This window comes from Hirundo rustica, chromosome 4 (genome assembly GCF_015227805.2).
Source record: "Hirundo rustica isolate bHirRus1 chromosome 4, bHirRus1.pri.v3, whole genome shotgun sequence".
NCBI lineage: Eukaryota > Metazoa > Chordata > Aves > Passeriformes > Hirundinidae > Hirundo > Hirundo rustica.
In genome coordinates this window covers 63,418,019-63,440,735 of record NC_053453.1, presented here as the reverse complement: position 1 = coordinate 63,440,735, position 22,717 = coordinate 63,418,019, and the positions used below count along the sequence as shown (strand labels likewise).

General features: G+C 42.8%; 1 protein-coding gene and 1 long non-coding RNA gene across 2 annotated transcripts in view; one reads left to right on the top strand and one right to left on the bottom strand.

Annotated features, from left to right (window-relative positions):
• LOC120752097 (potassium voltage-gated channel subfamily KQT member 1-like) overlaps window positions 1-22,717 on the bottom strand; it is a 411,281-nt gene that overhangs the window by 41,798 nt on the left and 346,766 nt on the right. The window lies entirely within an intron of this gene.
• LOC120752257 (uncharacterized) lies at window positions 4,216-6,039 on the top strand. Its single transcript, XR_005700650.1, has 3 exons — window positions 4,216-4,314; window positions 5,014-5,111; window positions 5,942-6,039. It is a non-coding gene; the product is annotated as an uncharacterized LOC120752257 (long non-coding RNA).

Sequence of the window (22,717 nt, the reverse complement as noted above, 5' to 3'; positions counted from 1 at the left end):
ACCTCTGGGAGGGCAGCTTCACACAGGCAGAAAAAGAAGGGTGGGATTGTTGGGTGAGTCACTCCGGAGTACTTGGCATGGGGAGAAAATCAGTGGGCTCAGCCTGGCCCTGTGGTTTCCTTTCCTCCTGGGCAGGGATCTGCACGAGCCGGAGGAGCTGCTGGGTGGACGGTATTTGCAACCGCTTTATTTTCCTTGGGCTAAAAATACTCTGCAAACTTGGGTTTTATTTTCCATTCCTAACAGCTGAGCCCCGGTCTGGAGGGAATGAATGTGTTATCCCACTGTGAAAACATCTAAACAGGTGGAAAGGACAAGGGAGGTTAGAAAGAGAGGGTGGAGAGTTTGGTTTTAGACAGAAATCCTGTTTCCTTTCTCAAAACAGACTGAAGGCCCTGTAGGTAATTTTAAAACTAAAACTTGTATTCACCTTGTCATCTATTTCCTTATGTGGAAGAGCCTTGTGTTGGAACACACCAGGAGGAAAATAGTTATGGAGTCACCACCAGAGAAAGGAGAAAATAGAAAACAGAAAACTGTGCTGGTCTTTCAGTCAGACCCAAGCATTCTGCCAATAAACCTCATTTTTCACCTGTAGCTTCTGTTATGCCAGCTGGACTCTCCCATTTACCTTTAACAAAGGGCTTCCTTTTGAGAAAGCTCTTTATGCAAACCATCCTAGCTCTGAGGCATCCCAGTGCTGCCTGGTGGTGCTGTTCCTGTAGCCACCCCCATGCCTCACCCAGAAAAGGCCATCAAACAGGTGGAATTGTGCTAAATGTTAGGTTTCCCTTTTTTTTTTTTTTTTTTTTTTTTTGGTATGGAAATATTTTCCACTAAGAAGTGTGATCCTGCCTGGTAAGGCTCCCTTCATCCAAATCCTTTCTGGATTGCAAGTAAATCTGCAAAGGCAAGGGCTAATGCACTAATCCATTCTGGTGCTGTGTGTCTTTGTAGGAGCTTTTTAGAAGAGAAAAATAAGAGTAAGAGTCCAGAGACTTGTGCTATACAGAATGTAATCAATACAGTTATTCAAAGTTTTGCACAAAAGCACTCACACAGATCATTAGGGCAGAAACTTTAATCCACTGAGGTTTAGAAATGAGGAATTTCTTAAGCAGCACCTGAGGTGTTTTTTTAAATTTTTTTTTTTTTTTTCTTCTCCAAGTCTTTAGGGCTTTGTGGATTGTAAATCCTGTGAAAACTTTTTTTTTTTTTTTTTTTTTTTTTTTTTAAATAAATATTGTGGAGTCAAAATGAAAAGAGGAGGGATTGTGGGACGTGATGCTCTTGTGGTAACTTCTGCCACTGTTATAATTTTGTGGCCTCTTTGGTTCAAAGCAGAGGGAAGCCTGGGAGGTGGCCTAGCCTGTGGGAACTATGGAATAAATGAATGAAGAGACACATCTGCGTGCTACACCCTACTCAGATAAGGCTGTTGTACCTATCAGTTGTGTATTTATTGCACATTTTATTTGCAGTGTTGTTGGAATCAGACCACAAGCACATTCGAGCTGTCTGTATGAAGTCTCCACAGCAGGTCTGGTGGAGATGTAAGGGTTCTCCTCCTCCACCTGGAGACCTGTGGCCTTTACAGGGGAAATTTAGGAATCCTGCTGTGCTGGATGAGTCTGGGTGCATTACCCAGAGGTGCCTCGGACAGCCACATCAGCTAAGCACTTGTGTGCTTATTAGTTTTATGTGTAAGACTAAGAATAAGTTCATTTCAGGGCTGTCAGAGGCTCATGGCTGGGAACAGCTGATTTAGGCTTGTTTCAGGGGGATCATGCCTGCCTGAGGGTGAAAAACACGTGGGAGAGCTCCTCAGAGATTTATTCTGCGCTGTATAAGCCACTGGAACAAAAAGTAAGTAGAGTTTGTTATGATTCATTCAGACTCCACAACACTAATGGCCATTACAATGGACTCAATAAGAGAAAAAACAAACAAACAAACAAACAAAAAAACAAAAACCAAACAAACAAAAAAACAAATAAAAAAAATAATAAAAAAAACCCAACAAAACCCAGCAAAAAACCAAAAAACAAGAAGAGCCAGAAGAACTGGTTGGGTCACCACCAACAGAAAGATTTTTGCTTCATCCTGGTTACAAATAGTCACAGTTCAGTACTGAAAATGTTGTGATGCGGGCACTGGTGTTGTGGAGAGCACCCCAGAATTGGAAATGCAGCCTGGCCAAAGTCAAACAAACCAAAAGCGAGTGCCTGAGAGGGTGGAGTAGAGAAGGATGGCTGAAAGAAGAAAACATGAGCAGGGGAAAATGATTTTGCTGCCTGATTGCTGGTTTCAAGGTTAAAGAGAAAAGATGAAATCAAAGTACCCATTAATTCTAACTATTCAATCTAACTCAGTTTGCTAATGCTGCAAAACCACTGCTTCACTTTTATCTAAAATTGCAAAAGTGTAATTCAAAGCCTGTTCAAAGGGAATAATGAGATAGCCTGGAAGACCATTACCTAAAACCCAGTTACAATTATATGTTATCTGTGCGGACTCGAGTTTTTATTAGCTTGCATTTGCCCTCGGGGGCATCAGACAAAGGCCATCTATTTGTCAGGCTCTGGAGCCCCGGCTGTTTGGACAGGGCTGAGGGCAGGACTCCGTCCCTCTCCCCGGGATTTCCTGCAGGGATGTAAGCACGTGTGCCTTTCCCCTGTGCATGTCCTGCACCGCTGATCTGCAAACGCCCGGCTGCATTCCCCCGGGGTCTGCTCTGCAGCAGGAGCCCTGGCTTGGCTAAAAGACTTGCAGTCTTACCCCAGGCCAAGGACTAAAACTGATTTCTTTTTCAGCTGAGCAAGATTTCTGGACAGAAAACTGGATTCAGAGCCGGGGGAAGCAGGAGGGGGGACTGCTGTACCTCCTGGTGGTTAAGCACCCCTGGCTCTTGCCTGCTGGTGGCTGCCTGATAATTTTGTCTGAGTTGTGGTCGGAGTACAGCTCATGCAGAGGCAGAGGAAGTATGTTAAATCCAAGTAAATTCATGATGCGCTGGACAGTTGGGAGCAGCTAATTCTGATTTTGCCCATCAGAAGCGCAGTCCCTCCCTCTGCAGCTGTGATTTAGTAACAGGGTACTGTTTTGCAGCCTCAGATTAGTCTGTCTTTGAGTACAAAATTAATTCCTTACATAACTCAGCTGTGAAATTAATGGATTGATTGATACTGATGATTTGATGTTATTCTGTTAAGCTGTTTTTGCCAAGGCAGAAAAATGTGTCATGATATGTTTATTTGTATGCTCTTTCATAAATGAAAGAGTTGATTGAACTGTTTTTTATTAAAAAAAAAAAAAAAAGGATAATAATATCCTGGCTGTCAGTACTCTTTTGTATCTTTATTGTCTTTGATTCTTTATGGCCTTTACTGGCTTCAGTGGACTTTGGATCAGACAGTTGCTAATTCATCTTCAAATCTTTACACAAATGACAACGGCAAGTTCACCATGTGTGCAAATTCCTTTATCTTCTGGGAAAATGTGAAGTTTACATCATAAACCAGAGGCCTCTGGTAAGTTCTGTGGCCACTTCTGTCAACCCTGCAGATGGGTCATTCATCAACCATCCAATGTGTTTCCTTGCCAAACGGCCAATATGAGGAGAAGTAGGTTTGTGTGTGATGCAGGGTAACTGTGGATGAAGAGTGACTTTCAGCAGACCCTTTTCTAAGCAAAGAAACATCCAAGATGTTGTCTAGCAGAGAAAGATGGCTAAAGGAAAAGGAAAAGGATACTCATAGATGGAAAATTTGTTACTTCAATGTGCAGTGGTAACAAACCCCACGTGAGTTAGAAGTTGAGGTCCCTCCTTATTTCAAGTGTTTAGGACATGGAACGATACAGAAGGAGACAAACACCTCTCTGCTTGCTCTCCTAAGACATGAAGACAACTCTGGAAGGAACCTCTTGCAGAAAGATTTTAAGAAAAAACGTGGAGAAGCAGCTGTTGTAGTAGCCGGATTTGGATCCAGGCAAAGTTTGACATTTGTGGTGAATAAGGACACCTCCTTTGATAGGTGACGTGGAATGGTGTGACTGTCCTGTCACCATGCTGAGCTGAAATCTCACATGATCTGGCTGATGTGAGCAAATGAGTGTTTCTTCCACTTGACTGCAGCTTCTTTGAAAGTATCAAGCCCCAGTCTCTGGGGTGAATGTAGAATTTTGCTCCTCGTTATTACAGATTGTTGCATTTCCCGTGCCAGTCGCTGGAAACCTGCCTGAAAAGACATAGATCCCCGTGGAGCAGCAGCCAGAACCTGGATCCCAAAGCATCCCTGAAAGGGCTGCACCACGGTAAGTGCTGGGTCATTCTGAAGCACTTCCAAGCCACGACTGTTATTTTTCTCTGCTAAAAACCATTAAAAAAACCCTGAGGAGTAACACAAATAACAGGGATGAAAGCCTGATCTTTGTCAGAGGTCCAGACACTGACTGCATTGTAGTTTCAGCAGCGGGCACGCGGCTGACTTAAAATCAAGGAGGCAAAATAGTATAGGAGCACTCAATGTGGCCATGAAAATCTGGGGTTTAACCCTTTTAAAGCCTAACCAGATAGAGTGAACAGTGGCCGTGTATTTTGTAAAGGAGGAGCTGTTTTTGTTTTTGTTTTACGAGGAGCATTCAGATCAGCTGAGTTTGAGCTGCCAAACCAGAGCTGCCAAATTTATCATTGACCAGAAGATTTGTATGGGGCCAAAGGAGGTTGGTACAGAGAGATTAGAAGCAGATTATCAGCATGCTTTTAGCTTTATCTGTTTCTAGAAGCAAATAATTAGCCTCAGACACAACCTCATCTTAAAATAAGTTCTAAAATATAAATTATTGGTGTGAAAAGACTGATAAAACTTTCAAGAACTGTTATTTTTGCCAGAAGAAATTAATTCCCTGAAGACTTAATTTCAATCAACATGGTTCCTGTAGCTCTGCTATGAAAAGCTAGTTTCAAGAAACTCATTTAGTTCCTTACTTCCTTATTTCAAATCCTCCCTACAGCCTGACTGAAGAAGAGAGGGAAAAAGGAAACAGTTCTGATGACAGAAATGGGGTCATGCAACCTCTGGAGCTTTGTTACAAAATGGAGAAAATTGCTGGTAATGACTTTTTTTTTTTTTTTTTTTTTTTTTTTTTTTTTTTTTTTTTTTTTTTTTTTTTTTTTTTTTAATTTTTTAAAATTATTTTTGGAAATAAAGGGGCTTGATTGACCTTGTTTTCTGAATTGAGTGACAGGAGCAGCTCCGAGCAGGAACATCGGGCTTATCTTGTCCAGGAGATATTGTCACCCAGGGAAATGAGCATAATCAAGTTGAGGAATGACATTAATTTTTGCTTGTGCCATGTGTGGTCCTGATAACTTTGAAAATGAAGGAACTTCCCATGGTTTGTCAGCAATAGCCAGGTTTCCTTGTGTTCTCCTGGGTGTCTGATGTCAGCTCTTACAGCTTAAACAGCCATGTGGAAAGCATTATGGGATTTTTGGCAACAATGGGGAAAAAGTGGTTGGTTCAAAACTGGTATGTTTACATGTTTTTCAAAAGCAATGAAACTTCAAGTAGTTTCCTTATGCCCTGTTCCCTTCTGTTGCTTTGAAAGCCTCCATTAAAGAAATTATGGACCTTTCTGGAGAGCAGATATGAGTCCTTTTTCATATTTGAAAACATACAAAAATCTATTGGAAAAAAAATGAGCTTAAAAGAAAACATTTTCCCATATATCAACACAACCAAAGTGATAAAGGCAAATGAGAAATGAAAACTCTTTGTACGCTGGTCTAGACACTAGAGAGGATTTTTATAAGACAAAACTTTATGCTGCTGGTACTCTCACAGTGATGACTTAGAAAGCAGACCTTTCCAGCTAACATGGTAGGCTCTTTGGCTAAACTTGAAAACTGCTGATTTTGTCCAACTTCCTTCTTTCCTAGGAAAACATCCTCTGGGCTGTGCCCCCAGCCCTGTCAAATTCTCTTCTGCCTTTCCCCACCTGGTGAAATCCACATTTCCAGCAGAACACAAATCCTCAGGAGGCCGGATCAGAAGGTGAGGCTGAGGTCTGCAGTGTGTCTGTGCCAGGAGACCATCCCTGACCTTCCCTTGTGTAAGGAAAAGCTGGCAAAAGGATGGATCATGCTGCAGGGCTAGGACTGGCACGTGTGCATGGAAACACTTGTGCCACAGGAGATTCATCACCAAGGCTTTTAATTTCCCACATGACAGCGTCCCTTGTCCCTCTCTGACAGCTGGGTCACTCTTGGTGACGCAGGACTCATCGAGTTCTTTCCTAGGCAGTTTTAAATCCACGAATCCATTTGTTACCAAGAAGTCCAGGACAACGCTATACAGAAAAAGCAGATTCTCGACTAAGTGCAGGTTAACTCCCAAATCCCTCCAAGTCACTTGATGAATAAGAAGCTGCATTTTTTGAAAAGGATGTCCTGATTTTTCTACTCCGGGCAGTTGTGACACTGCTTCAGGGAAGGTGCCAGTCCCATGCCTGGTGGGAGATGAGGGAGGAACAAAAGCATCCACCCCGCTGGAGGTTCAGGGTGACCGCTGGCCTGTCCAGGCAGTGACTTTGGGGAGGGTGTGATGCCTGCTTGGATGGCATGAGCTGCCTCACAGCACCCTGAGGAGAGGGATGAGGGATGCCACTGCTGCTCAGGGTGAAAATAAACCTGCATTTCTTCCTCATGGCAAAGGTGTTTGCGAACCTGTCCTCGAGCTGGGGGTGTGAGGGGAAAGAAGGAGAAGACACAAATGGGGCCCGGCATGTGCCAAATGTATGAGCTGTTCTTAAAGTACGATGTGTCATGGGCTCATTATTCATCAATGCTTCATCACACTGCGTTTATGGTGGCATTAAAACTGGAGGAAAAAAAAAAAGACGTCATTTACATGAAATGCTGGAGACACTCCCTCCACCCTTTGATTCCTTCAGTAAGCTGGAAGGAGGTTTGTGTGCGCATGAGAAAGTGTGCTATACAATGCCAGCCTTTATTCTCTCCTTGAATTACTCATACTGTGCAGCATGTAGCAAAAAAAAAAAAAAAAAAAAAAAAAAAGGAAAAATGTTTGGGGCTTATTTTGCTGTTAAGAAATAACAGTGAAGTTCTGGAGCCAAGCTGCAATGTGAGCGAGTGCACTGATGGCTTCTGGAGTTTATTTTTGGAGTGGCTTTTTTGAATGCCGGTATCTCTCCGTGCTTCACGCTGCAGTTGCTACTTTCCTCAGCACACAGGACAACCCGAATTCCTTCCACAGCCCCCTAAGTCCTGACCTCAACAAAGGAGTGACTGTTGTCCCGCTACACGAGGTTCTGCAGGCTGTTAAACCATGGAGGTGGAGTGCACCAGGCTGGCACTGGGGCAGGAAATTTGGGATCATCGGTGCAAGGGATTGGGGCAGGGTGGAGAGCTCTGCATGAGACCCCAAATCTCACTGTAAGGCAGCCATCTAACAGAGGGCTCGTGAGTTCAAGAGCTGACCTCCTTCCCCGGGGTTTTGGGGTTTTTTGAACCTTCTGGGTCTTCTCTCCTGACAAAAAGGGGCATGATCGAAAATCCAAGCCGTGGCACAGAGCAAGGAGGGGTATGGGAGGCTGAGGCCAGTGGTCTTGGAATGGGGCACTACTGCCTCAGAGCCAGGGGAACACAGCCAGAGAGGGGCAGGAGACCCTTGGAAGGACATGGGAGACAAAGCAGGGGGTGCAGAGCTGCGCATTCGCTTCTTCTGCTGACATCCACTCTAAGGAATTCACATGGGTGTGTTCTCACTGTCTGGCCATCAGCTAAGGTTTAAGATTATTTGATTGCTCATTTTGGAGGCTCTTTAGTTTTTCAAAGTTAATTTCCTAGTTTAGGCAATGTACCAACCTTTTTTCCCCATCTTTTCCCCATTTTTTGCTAAGAGGGGAGAGTCAACTTTATTACCTATGGCATTATCCAAGATTTCTTCAAGCCCAGCGTAACACAATAGATTGGACTGGCTCCAGAAGAGTTTGTTTAGTCCCATATATAATTATTACCTTGTAAACAGGATGCACCTTTAAGTTAATAATTTAAATATGATAAACGGGCCAAACCCAAAGAGTTTTATTATCCCAGGACACAGTTATTACCAACTTAACAGGAAACACCTGCAAGTTATTGTTAAAATTAGAGATGGCTGAAAAATGGGGAAATCATTTTTGTGCAACAAAAAAATAATATTATTGAAGTTATTGCATTCTAAGAGGTTCAAACGTATCCATTTGGGCAAAATTTTATGCATCATTTTTATTGAAATCATGTCTTAATGTTCTCATTGGCAGACAACCATTACAATTTTCCACAGAGAACTAGTGTTTAGATAAAGGAAGGGTACTAAAAGGATATTTGAAGCCATGTAAATTTAAAATCTCATTGAAACAGTGATCAGAGGTCAGGATGCAGTGAGGAGAGCAGTCTCAGCAGTGGGAGGCGTGACGGTCACTGGAGAAGGTTTTAGGAGAGCCACAGAGCACTGGTGAAAGGTCATGAAGTGTCTGTCAGCAGTGTGGTCACTATCTGAGAGGGCTTTCCCAGTAACTCAGTGTTGAATTTTTTTTTTTTTTTTTTTTAAAGAAAGTGCTTAATTTCAGAAAGTTCTAGAAAACCATTTAAAGGTTTTTACTTTATGGCTTTGAAACTGTTGTTGTTTTACTGGATGTCCTTCTGATGGCATCACGAGAGACAAAAAATATCATTTTATATTGAAAAACAGGGAGGGAAGACAAGATTTATTATTCTGTCCTCCAGATTAAAATGATCTACTGTACGCTGTGTTTTAAATGCTGCTGCTACCTTAATGTGCCATTGTCAGACGTACAACCCCAAATCTGCGTGCGTTTCAAGCGACACTGTTAGGGTAGACCTTGCAGGGGTGTCATAAAACCCTTCACAAAAACAATTTTCCAACTTTTGAAACAAGGTTGCATTAGATCAAGGGACCATTACTAAATTAATTAGCATGTAAAATGCATAACGTTGTGTGATGTGTTATTGAACAGACTGTCAACCTGAATGGATTTTTGTAGAGGCAAATGGTTTATTCTGGCTTTTTAGACATATAGCTTTTAGTGCTGCAAGATTTTTAATTTAATATTTTTTTTTCAGTAGGAAAATGGGCATAGTTGTTGAGAAGTTTAAAGAAAAACTTTTAAAATTATGGAAGATGTCTGTAAGAGATGGTTTTGAGAGTCTGTGAGTCTCGGGAGACTTCCACAGGCCTGGATCACTTAAACATGGGAATGGGGTCACCAAGTCAGGAGGAGGCTTTGGAAATGTTACCTGACACACACTGTCTGCTCAATCTACCCAGACCAGATTAGGAGGAGTGTATTTTGAAAATGCAATTTCATGTAAAATGTACTACACTTATTTAAAGCAGGGTGCTGTTTGGATGAGAACACTTCTCCTTTTTGCAACAAGAACACAGAGACCAGAAGGCCAAGCAGACTGGAAATTGTGCTAAACAAAAATGATAACAATATCTCCATCCTTTACTCCTTGACGTCTTTAATTTGACTTTTCCCTTTAAATTCAGATTTTCTAAATGCCTTCTAAATGTGGGAAGATGAAATGTTTCATTACTCAGCCTTGTTATATTATAATTATTGGCTTTTTACTTTTGCTACAGCGACGTGGTGAATAAGAGAAGTGACTGCAACACATGCTGCTCCTCTTTCCCCCGGTTCCATCAGACTTTCCCATTGTGCACGCACAAGGAGCAGAGGACATGACTGAGTAATCAAAATGAGTCACTTTTCTATCTTTGGTGAAATAACTCTCTGTTCAGCACTCCCCTCTGCCAAGTAGCAGGCAGCTATTGCAAGTAGGTAATTGCCCTGCAAACACATGCCAGGGCTCAGATAAGAACCAAGCTGGGTACACGCAGAGTATTAACAAATTCTCCAAGCCCTGACTCTGCAGAATAAGATTCAGCATTTTCATCCAAGATAATATGCTCTAATTAACCAGTGCATGGTACTTTACACTAAATACAGGACTTGAATAGAACTTTGGGAATGGGATAATGGAGGCTTATTAGGTTAATAAAGAATCATGTGTTCCAAGGCTGACTTAAAAACACAATTAGACTTCATTTAAAATAGGCTGAAGTATTTCAGATTTAATCAGTCCCCTGGAGGTTATTGAAATTATGAAATAGGTTTGGCAATCGATAAGTGACATAATTTATGCTGTTCAGAAAATGAAAATGCTCTAAAGAAATACTGGGAGCTTTGGTGGCTAAAAGCCACCTGAAAACAGCCTCAGAGACTAGATGCCTTTTGTCCAGCATTTGGATGGAAAACATATTACTACAAAAGTGGGAACTAATCTCTAATATTATAAAATGTAGAGTTTATATAAAACAATATTATAACATATAGAGATTACCAATCTCTATATTATAACGTGTATTTTCCCCAGAGCAGTGGCTTCAGGCACTTTGATGAGTTAATGGTGGCTTATAAAATCCTTCCACAGTGCTCCATTCTCCTCAAACCTTGGGGATATCACAGACTTTTTCCACAGGGTTCCGCTGGCCAGTTTTGGGTCGCCTGGTCTACAGCTCTGACTATCTTGAGTGGTGGCCCACTGTCTGTGAAGCACCACTGCAGCGGTGTCCCTAATGGCCTCTCCTGAAGCCCATGTGGCATCTCTGTGACAGCAGTGGGTGCCTTCAGGTGGCCACAGACCTTGGGCTGCAGAGAGCCGAGCACTGGGAACTGATTTCAGAGCTCTCTGCTAGACCTGCAGGACTTCCTTGGTTTGCTGGTGAGTGAGGGGCTGGACACGAGTCAGGACTTGCAGCCCAGAAAAGCTGATTGTGTCCTGGGATGCACCAAAAAAAGCAGGATCCTGCTCCTCTGCCCCACTCAGGAGAGACCCCTCTGAGAAGCCTTGGGGTCCAGCACCTGAGGGACAGAGAGCTGCTGGAGCCTGGCCAGAGCAGGGACACCAAGGGCAGCACAGGCTGAGGGAACTGGGATTGCTCAGTCTGGAGAGGAGAAGGCTTTGGGGTGACCTCATTGTGGCCCTCCAGTGCGTGAAAAGAGCCTGCAAAAAAATGGAGAGACTCTTGACAAGGACCTGGAATGACAGGAGAGGGGGAGTGTCTTCAGACTGACCGAGAGCAGGTTTAGGTTGGATATCAGGAAGAAATCCTTCCCTGTGAGGGTGGGGAGGTCCTGGCACAGGTTTTCCAGAGCAGCTTTGGCTGCCCCATCACTGGAAGTGTCCAAGGCCAGGCTGGACAGTGCTTGGAGCAACCCAGGATAGAGGAAGGTGTCCCTGCCCATGGCAGGTGGCGGGATGGGATGGGCTTTGAGGTTCCTTCCAACCCAAACCAGTCCGTGATTCTACAACTCCTGCATGGACACAAACTCTTGGAGCTCTCAATCTCATAGAATGATGGGGTTTTTCTCTGGTTTTTCTCAGCAGTTTTCTTTCAACAACTGCCCTCAGAAACTTGAAACAGTTTCTGGGTTGGTCTGACACTTGACAGTGTTGTCTGAATACTTCCTTAAGTCTTATGTTGTGAATGTAGAACACAGTATGATGCAGTAGCACACTAGCACGCACAACGTTAGCTGCATTTCTACTTGTTGGGTTTTCTTTCTTTCTTTCTTTCTTTCTTTCTTTTTTTTTTTTTTTTTTTTTGTTTTGTTTTGTTTTGTTTTGTTTTGTTTTGTTTTTTTTTTGTTTTTTTGAGGGGGGTGTTTTTTTGAGGGGATGATTTTTCTTACATATACAGCCCGAAATGTCTTTGTTCTGCCAGCAATCTGTGCCACTAGTCCTGCTTTTTATCAATTCAAATTTTTCTTAGCTGATTTCGTGGCAACTGATGAGCCAAACACCCCAGGGCCTGATCATTAGGCAAAAATCCTCACCTGAAATCAAAGGGAGTTTCAGCCTAAAGGGTGGGACTCTCTGTCATGAATATTGAAAAACATCATCCAAATGGATCACACCATTATGCATGCATAATCAGAATAGCCAAATGTGTTTTAACCTTTTTAGTGGAAATAATATTTAAAAAGAAATACCGGAAGGGTGGGAACACATCTGAGGAAAGAGTCTGCAAGTAAAATTTAGCTCATGTGACTGGTTTGGTACATTAACAGGGGATTATTTCTAGGACTGGTGCTGGCAGAATTTAATCTTTCCTGTGCAGATCTTCTCAGATTAATTTGAATTTTCTCACATTTAAAAAAAATCAAATATTCACCCAACTTTTTTTCATTTTTTCCACTCACCACTGATCTTCCTCCATCTTAGCTGAAACTAAACTCCAGCTGAACCATAACTAATGCATGAAAGACTGTAACTCTCAGTAGCTGCAAAAAATATTTTAAAACACTTCCTCCTGTCAAGGCACATGTTGTTCTCCTCCTCCAGCTATCCAGTGAATATCACTGTTTTCATTCCTATCTCCTCTTAACTCAGAGAGAGTTAAGTACATAGGACAAATCCAGGCTTCTAGGAGGACTCAAACGTGCTTTGCACTGAACCCTAATTTCAGTGCCTATCATAAAATACAGTTATTTTTACAGTCAGATCAGTGCCAGCCCTCCCAGCCAAGCGGTAGGCAGGAAATCTGTGCAGAACTGACACCAGCCCCTGCATGCCAGGTGAGTACTATCTGTGGGTCTCATCTTATGATGTGATAGAGGTCTCAACAAAACTGTCCTTGGTCAGGTCAAGCCATTAGGAAAACTATTTCCAGAATTCTGTGCAATTTCTGGAATTATGCGCAGATTTTTCAGGCCAGTAAGAGTTATGTTTAACCAAACACTGAGATACTGGCTGCACAGAGTAATTAAAATAACAAAGCCCATAGCTGTATTTTGTTTGCCTCAAGTCACATTAGAATACAATGAGATAAGAAAGCAAACCTTCCTTTCATGTTCTGGAAGTCTGCTTCCTGCTTCCATGTGGATGTGCACTAAGAAACAGCAGGCTAGGTGTGTTTGGAAGTGCATCTGTCAGCCACTTTGCTCATGTAACACTTGTGTGATATTTGCCTGGAGCAGGGGTGTCTCCACCAGGCTCTTGCTGGTTTTCAAGGCACCAGCTGATGGTCAATCTGCCACTAATTTGTCCCAAAACGGCAAAAGGAAGAACTTATTTTCTTCAGTTTCAGCCAAATGCTGGGCACACGTAACTCAGCAGCCATTTCTCCAGTGGGAAGCTGGTCCCTTTCCCTTTGAGCGGAGCAGGCACATTGTCAAAATGCAGGAGAATGCAGGAGAACTGATGGAAATGCAGCTTTGGGTACTCTGGTGACGCTGCCGTTGTTCACATGCCGTGCCACCAGCACACGGCTGGGTAACGTGCAGGTTGACTTGGGTAACACAGAGCGAGATTTTACCCTTTTCTTGTCCATAATTCTTCATCCTGACTCTTTCCAGCTGCAGCCAAGTCAAACACCCCTAAGATGAGAGATGGCCGCATTTGGCAAAGCTGCGTGCAGCAACTTCTTAGAGGTGCCACAAGCCTTTGCCCGCTCTCCATGGCGTGGCTGCACTTGGGGCCCCCTTTGTTCTTGCAAAGGTTCAGTTCTGCACATCTGGAGTGCCCCACCAGGAAAAGAATACATTTACAGCAAGTGTAAGGATAAATATTTACCAGAACTCATCTGTAACAGCACAACAGGAAAACTATTTAAAAACAACAACAACAACAATAAAGAGACCAGCCAAGAAATAAAGGAGCGGTTAATCCCATTGCCTGGACTGATCTATTTTTACACCAGTAATAACAAAGAGACTGGCAATGAGCTGCACTTATTATCTTTGATACAATAGCACTGAGGACCCATGTTCAAGAGTCAGTCTGTCCCTGACATCGCTGGGTTTTATATCAAAAACTAAAGCATTGCTTTTTATAGCATATAATGTCAGTGTTCACAAAACATCCAAGTGCTCAGGTTTCACTCCCACTGAAGGGAATTTAAAGGCTCCTGCTGACTTATGTGGGAGTTGGGTCAGGCCCCATAGCAACTGCCTATGCCCAAATACAATCTATGGCTGCTGCAAGCAAGAGCAAGCCTTAGTTTTGCATGATGATGATTGTATTTTAAATTTTGTGTTGGGAATACACACACACACATATAATTGTTTGTTTTTCAGAACTGCTTTTATCTCTAAGTGTTATGATAACCTTTTGTAAGGCTCTGAGCTGGCACTCTGCAGGTTCAGGGAGGAGTGAATGCCCCTCGTGCTTCTGCCTAGGAATAGATCTGGGATTTATGGATGCTTGTGTTTGTATTGCAACAGGCTCAGGAAGGACAAAGGAGTAATTGCTCCTTGGTTAGAGCCACTTTTCTGAAACTTCTCTGTGTACAGCAAGGTCTCCAGGAAGCAGGTAGGAGGGAGGGAGGGAGAGAGGGAGGAAAAGGAGTTGGCACACAAACCTCGGAAGGACCTGCAGACAGAAGTCCTAAGGAGGATGGAAGTGGAAATGGACAGACAACTGTAGGGAAAGATCACGCTGGAGCTACAAGAATCGCATTGCAAGGCTCAGACAATGTAATTCGCGGAAATCTGAGGTTACCTGAAATCTTGAGAAGACACTGGTTGGTCTAACACATGAGAAACAGTAGCCAACGACGAGGGAGGAACAGCAGAGTGTGAATAAGAAGGTTGCCTAAATTTACCCAGATCTGTACAGCCTTTATGTTTCTTTTAGGAAAAGAAAAAATCATCACAGGACTTTTTCAGGATTTAAAGATGGTCCTTTTAAAGACAGAGAATGCCACAGGAAAGAGAGGGGGAGGTGTAATGCAGCACAGAAAATCAAACGGCCACCAGGCATGTCCTCTGCTTCCCATGGCAGATGTTTGTGGGAGAGTATAAAGCTGAGGCTGTATAACATTATTCATTTCCTTGTTTGGCCTCAGTAATCATCTCTTCAGGGGCTTCCTGAGGTGGATGTGCAGCACGAACAGTTGTGTCCTCCTGCACCAGCCTTCTGGCATGGATGTGGCCAGTGTCTCCTGGAACCTCTTGAAATTTCACCCTCCTCACTGCGCCATGGCAAGAAACTCTGCAAAGTCACTCCATGCTGCCCAATAAAACAGGGAGCTCTTCTTTCCCCCAGCCTGTTAATATCTCATTTTGTGCCCTGTCCCTTTGTCATAACACTTGGTCACCAATGGTTAACTGCTGTCTCTGTCTCCCCATTTATGAATTGGGAGACATCTCCCACATCCCTCCCCTCAATCAGATCATCTCGATATGCCTTACTAATGTAAAATCTTTCCTTTCTCTGTAAACTAAGATGACGTTCCCAAGGATGAACAGGTAAAATCAGTATCCAAAGGTATTTCTGGTTTCATGAAAATGTCCGTGTGAGCTGGCGTTAAAAATCACCTATGGGGAATCATAGCACATACATTTGAAAATCCCAAATCACCCCATCTTGGGGTGAATATTGAGAGACCTATAAAACATACATTCTTAAAAAAACAGGTAATGATTTTAAAATTCGGTGTTTAGAAATAATCCGCTGCCTGCTGAACACTAAAGACATTTTTTACTGTTTGGAGCACCATTGTTAATTTATGTAAAGAAGGCAGAAAATTCAAATAATGGGAAGACCACTCCTTTCTCAACCTTTCCAGCTTTTCCAGTTTCCTGGCTCTGTTTCCATTCAACTATCTAAATATTCATCTAAACTATTGACTGGATGCAGTGTGGAAAAAAATAACTTGAAATAAACAGACCTCTCTATTTATACACATTCTGTTGCGCTTGTGCTGGGGCTGATCAAGAAGATGTGTGTTCCTGGAAATCAGATCATTCTGCACAGAAACGAAGATTAAAATGAAAGAAGAAAACAATCCAGTGTAACATCAGTGGACAAAGCCACATCTCAGTGTTTCCCTGTCCTCAGGGTCTATGATGGCATATAATGCTTTCTCTGTTGTGGCCATTTTAATTATATGTTTTGATTGAGCACATGGGTGCTCTGGTGAAGGACACAGCCATATCCGAGTCAGGGAGTAGCACACCTGGCATCTGTGGCATTTATTTCAGTGTAAGTGAGCTACCCGAGTCACACTAATGGGGGGAGACCAGTTCTCAGGTGCTTTTTTACAACTGTTTGGTTTAGATCTCCATAAAAATAGAGGGGAGCAATGGAAACAAAGTTTCATTCACTGTTATCTAGAATTTTATCTGTTTTATACAATTATTTAATCACAGTTTATCATTTCAGAGCAATAAGAAAACACTGAGCAGAAGGCTTATTGCCCACTAAACCTTATCTCAAACAGAAAGTCCTGGCAAGGCACAAATCATCCAAGGCAAGTTCTGCTGGCATGAGGGTCATAATATCCAGATTAAGTCAGTAGATATACCTGAGAAGGTATGAAAAAAGCACTATAATTTTAAGGCTACTGCTGGTATCTTGACAATGTTGTAAATGAGATAGTGTCTCATCATGTGCAGCAATGTGACCTTATTGACTTCAGCAACGGTTGCATGAAAATTATTGCGGGGTGGAAACTGAGGCAATGCTAATGGAAAAGAATAATATCCCCCAAATTTAAGGTTATGCAACCATGTGTCAATGCAGACCACTCAGAAAGAGAGAGCTCCAAAGAAACATAAAAGGGTAGGACACAAAGTTTGTGCAAATTATTTATAAAGGGATTTTTTTTTCCCCTTAATGAAGCGATGTACCATTAGCTGATGTACTTGCTCTTTCCTAGAAGGTGCATGAGCAGACCCTCATCATGGAGAAGAGAGAATGGTTTTGGCCTCTTGGATTGCAGACAGCAAAGCAGAGGAAAAAAGATACCGTGAGTCTGAACATGGGAAATATGAGGCAACACACACACAGAGAAGTAAGTAAGATGTTACTCTCTAAACAGTCATTTTCAGCACTGAGGATTGGTTGAAAGAAGGAAGACAAAAGATGCCCAAATTCCTTAAGAGGTCAGTTGATTCAGGACCAAGCTGTATGGACCTCTCAAGAAAAATAAGGAAAACATCCCCAAACAAACAAAATTCAGTGAAACCCAGCCTTGGACACACGCTAAATAACAGCACTGCCTGGAGATAAGAAGGTACTTGGTAGAAATGAGAAAGGCGATAATTCCTCAGGCTTTATTTCCACAGGGTCCCAAACTTTGAAGTGTACTTTAACTAATCCTTAGCTCGCTCTCCGCTGATTTCTCTCAAGGAAGAGCAGGGGTTAAAGGAGAACGGGAAAACATAAACAAGTTGTATGTCACACGTAAATAACAACAAGCTGCGGTCCTGAAGGAACAACTGCGGATTTCAAGGAGACGTGGGCTCATGCAGGATGTGAGTAATTCCAGAGACTTCCCACTATCTTTCCGTGGGGTCCCACTGACGTTACCGGTATCCTGTTGCGAGAGAATAGGACCAATATTTTTAGACGTGTGTGCTGGCTGTTCTCTGGAGTCCTTGCAGCACCGGTGTATTTTTAGTGGTCCATTATACGGACTGGAGCAGTCTTTGCGTCGTGTTGTGTCACACGCAGCGTGCGAACTTCCTGTCCCTGCTCCTCCGTGCCTTTGATCCTGCCTATCCAGCCACCACAGCAGCAGAGCTGACACATCAGCCAGGGCCATTTCTTCCTTAATTGGACTTCCCAGGTAGGCGGAAATGTGCCCAACGGGGCAGGGTGTCACTGTGCCTTCACGACAGCAGCTGCAGAGGGACCCGTCGGAGCAACGCCAGAGATACTGTGGATATTTCATCCCCTTGCATGTCAATATTATGTGTCCCGTGTCACTGTATCCTAAGCATATTTTGGATTCTTTGCAGCTGTAGTAATGCCACCTCGCCAGGTACAGCTGCCTGTGCTATTACACAGTTTGCTAATGGCTGACAAGGCCTGATGCACATTCAGAACTTGTAATTGAGTGCGTCATGACTAATAAGTTGATCTAGAGAGGTCATTTCTGGTGGTTTTTTTCCGGTGTATGTTTCTAGGAAAGGAGTTCAGTTTTCCTTTGTAAAGTTTCGTTGACTTTCCTGTGATGATTGTTATTTGAAATAACTAAAAAATGATGTTCTACTGAATCTGTGTTTCTCTTACTGCCTTCCTTCTCACCAGTGAATCCTTAATAGGTGTTGTCAGTAACACATGCTAGCTGTTAGAAAATCCAGATGAAATTATACAATGCCTCATGACAGACACACTGTTTCCCCACTCCTCACTGCTATACAACCAATCCATCACGACAGCTGTTTAAAAACCACAATGCCAGTTTCATATGTGACTTTCCTAGAAAAAATAGCACAATATTCCTCTTCACTTTGAAAGCATGGGGGTATCTAGATTCCTATTCCCCAGTATTTTGAGAATGGTTATATATAAGTTTAATTTTCTGCATTTCAACAGAATTTGCCAAACACTCGCATCTAGAGAATTAGAGAATCACACAATGTATTTTGACATATTTTCATCACAATTTTCTGTACTGACTCTTCCAGTAGTTTATCACGTGTGTAGGGACAGAACATTGCAAGAGGACAGTGGCTTTGTTTTCAACTGCCTTGCACAATCTTTACCTCGGCATGAGAGTGAAAAGTGGGAGCCAGGAGATAAGGGAGAGATAAAGCTTTTGAGAAGAAATTCTGCTGCTCCTGTCCCAGGCCTCTCTGTGCAGGGTTATTGCCATAAGCCACAGCTCAAAGGGTGGCTGCTGAGACCGTCAATGACAGGACTTCCCTGCAAAGGGTGCTGGCCCTTCACGAAATAGAACCAGAGCTTTCAATGGCCTTCCCCCCCACAAAGAATCAAAATCCAATGAGAGTGGATTTTAAGCTCTCCTAAAATCTTCTGCAACCTCTCTAAGAGCACCCAGGGAGTACTGAGGCCCTGGTTGCCACCTGAGTTTAAAAAAAAACCTGGGCTCCCCCAATGTTGTGGGGTGCACAGGAGCTGTCTGTCGTGAGGCCTCTTCCCTCCTTTGGGTTGATTCCCAGGGGGATGTCTGAAGTGCCCTGACCTGACACTTGTCCTCACAGTGTCCGTGTGTCTGTGCACACATGCACATTCATATATTTGTACACATGAACACAGACACGCGCAAACCCTTCAGGCAAGAGAGGAGAGACAAGCTGCTGATTACAGAAGAAATTCTATCACTGTATGTAAGGTAAAACTGAGTGGCTTAGGGTATTTTATTATTATTTTTTGCTCTGCTTTGGTAGGTGGCAAGCCCTGTGAAAGGGAGGAAGACAAACCCGAGCTGTGCGCCAGCCCGTGATGGGAATGGAAACGTCTCCCTGTTCCTCCCGAACGTGATCTCCAGACCAGCCTTGCTCCATGCCGCTCCTTCAGGCAGCGGCACTTTGGAAAGCACTTCACAGCTCCAACTGTTTTCTCTATGCTCAGGAGAGATTCCTGGTCTCAGCTGTGTAAATGTTTTAACTGAGATTCATGCTTGGCTATTCAGGTCACTGCTTTCTCTTCCGGCCCACACAGGCCAAAATGCATCTATATAAGCACAAAGTGTCCAAAATCAACACAGTATTTTTCACTTGAACACACCCATGGCACGTGGCTCCCTCAAAGTACAGGATACAATGCCAAGCAGTAGATTTGTACATTTGCCTGACGTGAACTTAGCACGATTTACAAAAAAAAGAGGCAGTAGGCCGGTTGTGTGCCCGAGCAAATCTGGCTTGGCAGAAGCTATCATTCCAAAGAAGGAACTCAAGGAAATCAAACTCTCCCTCTGGTCTTGAGAAAGGACTTATCTAATGTAGGAAGTGTTCTCAAAACATTTAATTTGTATTGAGAATTACAATGTATTTCTTTCTGAATTTAAGTAACCCTCTGTCTCCTTTGCTGGAAGAATAAAATGAATTTCCTTCTGCTGTTTTGACTTTGTTGTTTAAGGGGTTTAGGGACACCTTGAAGCTCAGCAGCATTTAAATGATTAAAACACCCTTTGTTGTGGAAAGATCCAGATAGCTCTAGAGATAGATTTAATCAATGCCCAAATTTTCAGGGATTGTGTTCCCACATATTGTCTTCCTGCCCACAACTGTATGTCATAAAAAACAAGAGTTTTTTCCACAGCTGATCTTGCCAAACAGGAGGAGGAGGGCTTTCCCTAAACTTGGGAAAACAACAGAAAAATCAAGGCTCCAGAGCTAAGAGATTGATGCAGCTGTCTCAAACTCTCCCCACTGGTGCATTATTGTCATTGTCACCGCCGTCACAGACGCCCCCTTCCCTTTGCCAGTCTGTGCAGGGAGGTGCTCCCCCTGATCCTTCCCACACAAGGACCATCAACATGTCTTAACTACAGCAAAGGAATGCTCTAACTGCTATTTGACAGTCATCACATTCCCCCTGCACCACCCCCCCCACTTTTATAATCTATATCCTCATTCTAGCCTTGTATTTCCGTCCAACAATATTTATCTCCACAGATTTGGGTCAAGGTTAGCAATAGTTCTGGTACAAAGAAGTCACTATCTTCGATAAAGCAGTTTTGGCAGAAAAAAACCCAAATCAAATATTATTCTCCTTTTGTTCAGGGCAAAGTTACTCTGGCCTCTAGGTAGCCCAAACTGCAAATGTACCTGTGTGCATTGCTGTAAGTAAACAAACTCCCCCCAGGAGGCAGAAGAATATTTATTTGTGCTGCAAAATGCTTAATGAATCTCCTCCCGAAGCACATGTTGCTTACAGTGTACCTCCCCAGCGGCATTAATTACAAGTAGTAGTTATGCTTGGTTCAGGTAAAGGCAGGTGATCCATCCCTAATGTAAAAGGTGCCTCACAGAGGACAAAAGTAAAAACAATAGAGAAGCTAAAAATATTTTTCCATAGGTCTCTCATCTCCCTACAGAATCAACAAAGATGTTACACTGACATTTATTTGTAAAAAAGATGAATTGACATGGCCTTGATGCTGGGATGGTTTCAAATTCATATCCCAGTGAAGATTACCAGACTGAAGCAAAAATATGTTAAGTTTCAACTCAAGTTTGAGATATAGAAGGGCAAGTGTCTGCTGGTGAAATCTGAATATTTGTAGGGGAAAATATTGTCCTGTTCTCAGATTCCACTTATTTCCACTTCATTGTTTTTTGATCTTTTTAACCACACATCCATACCTGTTGCCACTTCTGCTCCCCATGTGGTACCAGGACAACAGGAGTAGCTCCAGGCCGGGTTAGAGCTGCACATTTAAGTCCATTTCAGTATTTTGGATAGCTTCAGGGGGAAGCAAAAAAGCCACCCAATGACACATAAAGCAGAGCCCAGCATAAGTAAACAGGACCATCCATCCCTGTTTCCCCCACACAGCTCACTTTGCATTAAAAACTTATTTAAATGTCTGTCTGAATGTAAGGTTTCTTTTTGGAGTAGAGAGGAAGCATTTTTTTTTTTTTTCTCCCAAATTTTCAGCCACTTCCCATTAGTTTCTAGTCAATTTATGTAACTCTGCCTTATAACAAGTGGCCTAGCAAGTCATGGCATTAGAGTTTTCCTTATGGCATCAATCAGTGATCCATAACTGCTGTGCTGGCTGCTGGGGAACCACTCACTTGTCCTAAATGTTTTACAGAGCCAAGATTAGTGAAGTGTAAAAGGAAACACGAACACCCTCATTATTGATTGGAAATAAAAAATGGAGAGTTATTCAGAGCTTTTCCCAAGTTCAGACGGGAGGCCTGAATGACAGTTTCAGCCCCCTCAATGCCAGACCCACACTCCAGTCACCAAAACAACACTTCTGTCAGTAAATCTTTAAATGTGGTGATTCCTTCTCTGGCACAGGCTGCCTCCAGATGCTTCCAGCCTGAATGACTGTGAATTTTCACAATGTGGAAAGTGAATTTTCTTGCTAGGTAAAGGATGCAGATTATGTCTGAACCTTTATAATTTCAGAAGTCTACTTTGGTAACTTTGTTTTTATGACCCTTTTAGAAGCAAATAGTGAAGTGGGAATCTCAGGAGACATGATTCGGTGGCAGCAGTAATGCCAGATATTCCAAGCCTGCACCCTGCTTGTTCCTATGCCCTGAACTGTGCCAGGAAAATCTTGCATGTGAAGAAGGCCAGGGAATTTGGTAGATCCTCCTAAACCCAGTATTTTTTGTTTTTCATGGTTTAAAACTAAGGGAATTTATTCCTGTAGAGGCAGCAATGACAAGTGCTACACTGGAAAACCTGAATCCACTGCTGAGCACTCTCTAGTCTGGAATCTGTGATGCAGACATGAAATTGTAGGAAATTTCATTAAACCTGTGTTATATGTCCTGACCAACACCATACCCACAAAAGATAAGTGAATATGCATCTTGTGAATGAGTCACATTTAATGAAATACACAGTCTGAATCTCCTCATTCTGCTCCTCATGTTTTGTTGGGCTTCATCTTAAATTGAGCTGTGAATATTTCCATGCAACAAAACATCTATGAGAGACCATGTTTTACTTATGATCCCAGGGGAAAATGTACCGTTACCATGTTAATTTGGAGAAGAGGATGCCAGATGGTTGGAACAGACTGCAGAATGTGTTTGAAGTCAGGAGGGCTATACAACCTGTGTAGGATGTGCAACATAAAAAATTTTAAACAGAAAGAAAGAGAAAAGAATACTGAGCCTGTTGCAGCCAGGGGGTGCTTTATCAGTCATGCAGTGCATATGCGTAAAATACTGTTAATTAATA